The sequence below is a fragment of the Achroia grisella genome, unplaced genomic scaffold (genome assembly GCF_030625045.1).
Source record: "Achroia grisella isolate CSIRO2021 unplaced genomic scaffold, CSIRO_AGI_Agris_v1 utg109, whole genome shotgun sequence".
Lineage (NCBI taxonomy): Eukaryota > Metazoa > Arthropoda > Insecta > Lepidoptera > Pyralidae > Achroia > Achroia grisella.
Genome location: NW_026712573.1, coordinates 4420914 through 4429904, shown reverse-complemented (window position 1 = coordinate 4429904; position 8991 = coordinate 4420914).

Here is an 8991-nt window from a genome sequence, read left to right as displayed (position 1 = left end):
AGGTACTAAATACGAGGTACAGGATAGAAACCATATTTTGGTCCTCGGGAATGGCAACGCATGAGTATCACACTCATAAAATAACATGATGTGCTTATGTATAAGAGTGTTACCACCTGCCTTAAGGTAACTCATCAATTTATATACATATTCATAAACATATATATATAATGTAACATTACACAATATGACAATTTTGTACAGTTAGTGTTAGCACCTAGACATTAGTTGTAGACAAAAAGATAAATGTATTTTACACTATAGTTTTATCAAGGGGAAGTAAGACAGCGGAGCGCTGCTGAATGTGATTCGGATAGTAACATTTTTAGAACATGGATCTAATCATCAATTTTGTTTGTTCTGCCTATACATATAGATAATATTCGATAAAATTTCAATAGTGCTTAAATTTTAATTTAATAATAATTCAAATTTCAACCACAATGCAAATTGTAACTGATTTTACTTTAATAAAAAACTTTTTTTTTCACAAAATGTTGCACGATTGATGGATAGCATTGGGCCAGAAGCATGCGCTGTTACAAGGATCTATGGTTTATCAGACAAACGTCGGAAGAAGACAAGATGAATACGAACACACTGATGTAGACATAGCTTTTAGGAATAAATACTCATAAACATGAAACTCACCTCAGTGCCCGGCGTGGGTATCTTGCCCGGTGTACTTGCTGATTTTGATATTTCTGGACTACTGAACGGTTTCCTTTCTTCCACACTAAAACATAGCAATCGTTTGTATGTATACCTGTGTTATTTATTTCCGCCGAAACAAAATCGCCAGAGCCTTAGTATTTTCAAAAAAAACTATTTTTTCAATAAATTGATATTACTATAACAAGTCAATACCAATATCTGGGGGAAAGAGGATTTCTCTCCCCGCTCAGCCAAGTCTGGTAGCCTACTAAGTACACATTTTAGTATAAAACTTGCAGTTCTAGACAGACCAAGATGTTTTAGAGGATTGTAGAGAGATTATGGTAGTATTACGGTACCTTTCGATCCTACTTTGCCTCCACATAAATTAACCACATAGCTGTTTTTAACTAATTATTTTATTAGTTCGCAATATTTATTTATTGCATGATCTTTAGGTATATTTGTTTCCCATAGTACAATGAGCTCTATAGGTATATCTTATCTTAATAATATTATAAACGCGAAAGCTTGTGAGTACGGATGATTGTTACTCTTTCACGCAAAAACTACGGAACGGATTTTCATGAAACTTTACAGTCAATAAGGTTTTTACCATAAACGCACAGGGGGCCCGTGCCCAGGGCCCCCATTCTCAGGGGGCCCCCGAAGGACTGACAATTTTTCTCACACATTTATTCTCAAAAGATTTTTGTCGGGCACACTACACTTTTTTCACAAATCAGTAATGTTATCAGAAGGTATTTACAAGGCATATACTACGCCATTATACCGATTACTTCGCCTATACCTATGTTCTAACCTAATGAGTTTTTTTTTACTTTCCAAAAGGGCCCCGAAATCTTGTGTGCCCTAGAGCCCCAGTCTAGTTTAAGACGGCGGTGTTTACAGTAATATAGTTTAAGCATTAGAATAACATATAGGCTATATTTTTGATTAAAATTTATATAATGAATTTTAACGCGGGTGAAATCACGGGCACAGCTAGTATTAGTATAAATAATGTATGTAACTGCATTTTATGCGAGAGGAGGAATAAAGTTTTAATCTCATGTCCAGTGTCGACTTACGGTTTCTCGGCTGTGGGTGTTTTCGGCTCGGGCGGTCGCTGATTATCCGTCACGCGCTCCGCCGACACTTCCGCCTTAGCCTCTGTAATATCATGACCATTAGCTGCCTTTACATCACACGTTCGATTTAGCACATCATCATCATGTATTTAGCCAGGAGATATGAAATGCATACAATTATTCTATGCATTTCATACAATGTTTAAGCTCGGAATGGCAAGCAAATATAATTTCTGAACACTTTTCGACTAACTGTACTTAAAATATACAGAAATCAATAGCTGCCTTTACACGACACGTTTTTTCACGCGTGATAAGGAGCGCCCGCGATTTAGTCATCATCATCATCTATTTAGCCAAAAGCAGACAACTTTCTAAATTAATTAAAATAAAATTTATTTGCTAGTAACATTATCTGAATATGTCACATTCATTTTTACAATTATTTAATCTAATATGTTACACAACAAAATGGCATTGAAATATTAATTTTGAACAATTATCAAATAACTGTATAATTTTTTAAGAGCTCGAAGTGTAATATATGAACATTCACGTATATATGTATGTAAGTATGTATTTAATTATAAAAGCCAACAGAATATCAGCGCTGCAGACTTATCTGCAGCTTCATGCTGAGTTGGTTGCCTCTTCATCATTGCGACACATAAAGCCACCTCCATTTTTATTTTATTTTATTTTGTAATATCATATTTCTGTATTATTTAATCTGTAAACTTTATTTCTATTTATAAAATGTATCTCATGTATGCTATGTGTTTGTAATGGCTGAATAAAGAACTTATCTATCTATCTATCTATCTAACTGTACTTAAAACGTGTACAGAAATTAATTAGCTGCCTTTACACTTTACAAAAACGTGTAGTTTGTGACCGCGCGTGTTTTATCGCATCAACATACCTGTTGGTTTATCCACGGCCTTCGCTTCACTAGCTAGGTGAACTTCATCTGAAAATATCCAAAGTTACATTTAACATTTATGGTTCACATTTAACAATTACTAGAATAGAATAGAAAATTATTTATTCTATTTATATAAACTTAAATTTCAGCACTTTTTAATAGTTACATTTATTTACTATATTACGTCTTGTTCTAAACATATTTATTATACATACAAACCATCCTCTTGAATCACTCAATCTACTATTGAAAACTGCATTAAAATCCGTTGCGTAATTTAAAAGACATAAACCAACAGACGACAACAGCGACTTTGTTTTATACTATGTAAAGATATATTTTTTTCCATATAAATTATTTGCAGCCCAATTTAATTGAAGCTTGGCAACACAAACTACTAGTATTTAAATAAATTCTAATGACAGTCATAAGTAAATAGAAAGATATATAAAGTAGCAACTTACCTTTATTCTGTTGATCCAATTTGTGGGGCTCCAAAGATTTTTGAACATTTTCTGAAACAAAATTCATTCTATAATAATGCAATTACATTATTTTGTTTCTTACATAAATATATATAAAACTATATATTTATAAAGTTCTAGTCGTCACAGTATTAGTTGCAATATTTCTCCGAAACGCGTTAATCTATTTTGATACAATTTTATATGTATACTCTCTCTCTGACCATATTTTGTTATTTATATTCATCAGGTATGAATATAGAGAACAAAATATGCTTAAACGATAAGGGTGGCCCAACTCTATATTTTTTTTTCTTTTAATAATTTTATAATTCTGTATTTAAATAATACATGAATCCTACATTTTTACCCTTAAACCATCAACCCCTATTTTTAACGAGATTACTACATATGGCAAAACAATGTTTGCCAGGTCAGATAGTAGTATATAAAAAACATGTAAATCGATAAAAATAGTTCTTCGGGAATTGAACCAGCGTCATAAAATAAAGGACAAGAATTAGGGAAGAGAGAAGATAAGAATAACCATAGTAGTATATTATTTTTTACACTCACCAAGTGGTTTTTCGACTGGAGGTCTGTGCGCCAAGTCATCAGGCTTGAAGATGTCAGTCTTGATCTTAATTTTAGGTTGATCCATGTCCCCGCCCTGCTACAACATTTTGTTGTTTTACATTTAATACAATAGTGGTCGCATAATGGTCGGAATTCGACCATAAATTATTTAAATTATAGGTTGTTTCACATTCAGTAAGACTGTAAACAAATAATATTAAAGACAAACAACAATAACCTATTCTCAACTTAACTGTGTGTGTCAAGTACATGGTAGTGTAATGTTTTTTTTTATTGATTTAATAATGTATTTATAATCATAATTTAAAAAATATATTAGCATTGTAGCATGTACTCCTTATCTACAAGGATATATCTATAAACAAAGTGTGCGAAATTTAATACTCGTTCATCCGCTCAATTTTCGTAAAATGTTCATCGCTTTCTTTATAAAACAACCAAATGACTTTTATATGGTCTTTGCTATAATTTAGAGAATTTCGAAAGAATTATATGTATAGTTGGTGTACCACGGAGGGTCGAAAAATCCTATATGAATAAATGATTTTGACTTTGTATCGAAATGAATAGTGTGCCTACACTTGTAATATTTCTGTCGACACTTGAGACCCTTCCAATTAGTTTACATCTCCACTCCACACAAATCTATGTTGATTTAAATTAAGTGTAAAATCAGTCTATGTCCCGACTCCGTGTCGACTGGACGCGTTACTAATAAACCATGTAGCACACTGCCAATAAACTTAATAATGTCTAATAAATAGTGCAATCATTTTACTGGTATACTCACTACCTACATACTACAATAAATAATATATTACGTAGCGCCACCACAATCACAACATATATAACGCTACAGTGAAGAGAATAACCACCTCGCTACAATAACAATACTTCCTTTACGACCAATTGTTGAAATATGATCTTTTAATAAATTGGCCTTATAAGGAATATAGCATAACAGGATCCATCGACCTTATTATGTGAATCATCCTCCTTACATAATCTTTCTATGTTTTCAGTATATGTGTTACACTGATATTAGAGAGTTCATTCAACTGTCGTCTCGCGCCGGCCGCACGCGGTCCGTGAAGCTTAAGAAGGATATTCCACTTGTAGACGTCGCGGAGTAAAGACGTGGAGCTTTAGTTAACGACTCGATATTATGGAGGTAACAACTAATATACTAGGAGATATAATGAAATTTAAATAACAAATAAGTCAACACTACATGTATGTATTATATGTTGTATAAGTGATACCAGGGGGAAGTGTAGTAAATTATGTCGTGGCAAAAAAAATGTTCTTTGCATTCGAAGTAGGTCTGTAATATCTGTAATACAAGGCTCTACATACCATGTTGGTTTTACGGCCCTTTATAGTCTTTGAGTTGAGGTCCAGGTCACCGTGTCTGATGGTGGACTACATGAAAGGTACGCTACGAATCTCACCATCATCTCATTCTCCGGATGCGGTCTCTTCTGCGAATCGGCGGGTTCTAGCTTGATTTCAGGCTTTAGCTGCTTCACGTCCAGTGGTTTCTGGGTGTCGAGTGGTGGTAACAGATGGGTCTGGGGCGGCCACGCCGGTTTGTGCACGCCTACATCTCCGTAACCTTGGACTGGGGAAGAAGCGGATTGTTAGTAATCTGGATTAATAAATTAACCTACTGCTAGAAATGTACCATGTCAGGACATCAGGTTATATTTCCTTACCACGATCAATTTACCACGATCAACTAATTGACCTGCTCTCATACACATCTTGTCAACCTCATTGGTACCCCGCCAGCGCATACTGTTAGCGCAGACGAGTGTACCAGTAAATTAAGATCCAATTTAAAAAAAGGTGTTTTTGTTATCGAGAGTAAAGTGACTATGGTTTAAAAATATATGGAAAAAATGGGGTAACTCAACCATCTGTGTCGTGATGAAGTGATCACTTGATATTCTCAACCAATATTATATTAGTCATTTATAATCTGTGACATTCATGTTAGAACTGTCTACCATCAGGCAGATGATGGAATGAATACTACACATCATACAAAGACATGTCCATTACATTCATCAAAATATCTTTACAAGTTAGCCAATTACAAATATACCTCTTGATGGATTTATTATTTTGTTTAAATCTGCTACAATTAGCATGGGTGAGACCACAAATATTCAATGCAGAAACTTGACTACCGTTTTTTTTTTTTTATTGGGTTGTTTGGGCTATTGTCAGATGTGTAGCACCTGTAGCACTGCGACCTACATAGATCTATTGTGATCGCCCTTTTCAGAGTTCGCTACCTAGACCCGTCAGGGACAAGAATTGAAGGATATTCTTAGGGGCGATCGTTTTTATCTCCTCGGGAAAGAGTGTAAACTTTCCAAAGGAGATATTTCGTTTATGCATGAGTGGGCTACAACCACATAGGATGTGAAGCGGCGTTTCCTCTTCAGTTTGGAAGAATCTGCAGATACTTGTCGTGCATAGGCCTAGCTTAGCCATATGCTTGTTCAATTTGCAGTGTCCTGTGAGGGCCCTAGTCATCATGCATATGTTGTTTTTACTCAATAGCAGTAATCTATTGGAGTATTTGGTCGAGAAGCCCGATATTAGGTCTTTTGAATGTATTAATCCTGGCATTTCTTGCCAGTGATTCAGTGCTTCTCGTTTGGTTATTAATTTGAGATGTCCCAGTTTTAGGCAACGAGGCACACCAGAGAAGGGTTCAGGGCCGTGTTGGGGGGTTTTTGCCTCTAACTTTGCCAGATGGTCGGCATTCTCATTGCCTTCAATATTTGAATGCCCGGGGACCCATCTCAGTATAATATTATTTCTGCTTCCTACTTCATTTAGTAGCAGGATACAGTTTCTAATAAGTTTAGAACGGATTTTGTACGAGTTAAGTGCTAGTAGAGCAGCTTGACTGTCCGAATAAATGTATATGTTCTGATTGACTGACTACCGTTACGACCTTCTCTATGGTGATCAAATTCCGACTGTTATTGAGTCTACATTCATATTGCGACACGTGTTTCGCTTCTGAACGAGGCATCATCAGGCGTTGAATAGAGTTGAGATATAGCTTGGAAGCCTAGTGCTGACACTTCGGTGACCAAACCGCGACTCGCAAGTCGCGGTTTCAAGGTTTCACAAATGCTAATTGTAGCGGATTCCATCAAGTAGTGAAATTAACTACCGGAAAATAACACTTAATTCGATTAAAAAGTTACAAATATATTAAGCATATAATATATACTAATAATACTTACAATATACTTGCTATTATCATACAATTAATTATAATAATTTAAATCGACTACATACTATATTTACCCATATGAGACTGGGGCATATGGAGTTGAGCTTGGGGCTGTTGTGGTGGAAAGGACTGATGGTGGGGGTAGTTCTGGTGGGCCGGCGGCGCGTACGACAGGTTCTGGGGCGCGTAACCCCCGGGCGGAGGTGGTCCGTATGCTGCAAATGCATCTGGAGGTGGGTAGTGGGTATTGTACGCCCCTGCATAAGGCTGGTACGGTATTTGGTGGCCATTATCTGGAAAAAAATGACTTATATTTAATAATTAAATTTAAGAAATGGAATTATAAATATTCTTTATTCAAATAAACATATTGTAATAACTTTTGTATGGCCATTTTTTTTATTACATATTGCATCTACAGAGCTTCAGAAACATCTGAATGGAATTAAAGAATGGTTGAATAAGTGGAGAATTCAAGTGAGCACCACAAAGTCGGTCCATATCACATTCTCACTGAAAAGAGGAAATTGCACACCAGTATCCTTAGATGGAACTATTTTGCCACAACAAACGGTGGTAAAATATCTCGGAATGCATCTGGACAGAAGTCTTACTTGGAGAGACCACATAAAAGCAAAAAAAACCAAGCTGATAGAAAACTTAAAGACATGTACTGGCTGATAGGTAGACAGTCTAAATTAAGTCTGGAAAACAAACTCCTCATCTATAAGAGCATCATAAAACCAGTGTAGACATATCCGATGGAACTATGGGGATCAGCTTCACACTCTAACATAGAAATTCTTCAGTGCTTCCAAAACAAGGCATTAAAAACCATAGCCAGAGCTCCTTGGTTCATAAAAAACATTGAAGTACATACACATCTAGAAATTCCAACTGTAAAAGAAGAGATACAGAAAGCCTGTGGAAGATATAAACACAGATTAGCCGGCCATAAGAACCAGTTAGCTTCAAAACTACTGGATATAAATAACTGTCCATCTAGATTAAAAAGGGCTCGCCTTGCCAAAATCTAAAGAAAATAAATGAGATGGCACCTTACTGAAGGTGCCTCATCTCAAAAAGCCAATAACTTCAAAAAATCTGATTATAGCAGGAAGGGCTGACCGCAGATAGAGAGAAATAAAAGTAAAAAAAAAAAAAAAACTTTTTTTTTATTATACAACTCATTTGAAATGTATCATTGGAGTTTCATGACCGAAAGTGCTGTTGACTTAATAACTTTTGTCAGAACTGTCTACCATGTGAGAAAATAAACAATAATAATTGTCAGCCGGATTGGGGGGGGGGGGGGGGGGGTTGTTAATAATGTGTACTGATTATTACTAATATACTGTCAGGTTCACCTGCACGAGGTGCCCCCTGCAATCATTAGGAAAATGATGAAATTGCAACAAAGATCTGACTTAATGCTCATCCTATGATCCAACACTGGTGGCCCCTCAGCATATAGAGTAGCTTTGGTCACGTCACATTAAAGGAAATTGTTAGAAGTTTCAATTTTAGCTTATTGTTGCCGATGCTATACTTAACATATTCCAATAACAAAGTAAATACTAAAAAGACTGAACATAAGTTTTAATTCCTTATACATTAATTTTAGTATCAGTTTTGAATATCTTTTCTTTACTTTTCTTTTAGTACTGTCACATATTTTATTGTCACTTTTCCACTATTGCTTTTACTACCTACATTATAAGTATTTACTATTTTTTATCAGCTGTTTCATTAATCTCATACATACAGTCCCTTCATTCTATCACCCACATGTTAGCATTTCACGCTTCAGCTGCTGAGAATTTGCAAGGAGAATTAAACCTAGGCTATTCGTGTGTACACCGAAATTCATCAAGTGGTGACTAGAACTTAGGTGTCATGTGTGCACGGGCGGCCAAAGAGTAGATGAATACCCACAGGGCAGTACCATGGCTTCAAAGCTAGCACAACTTATTGTGAGTCCATAGGTTGACTTAGTGCAGG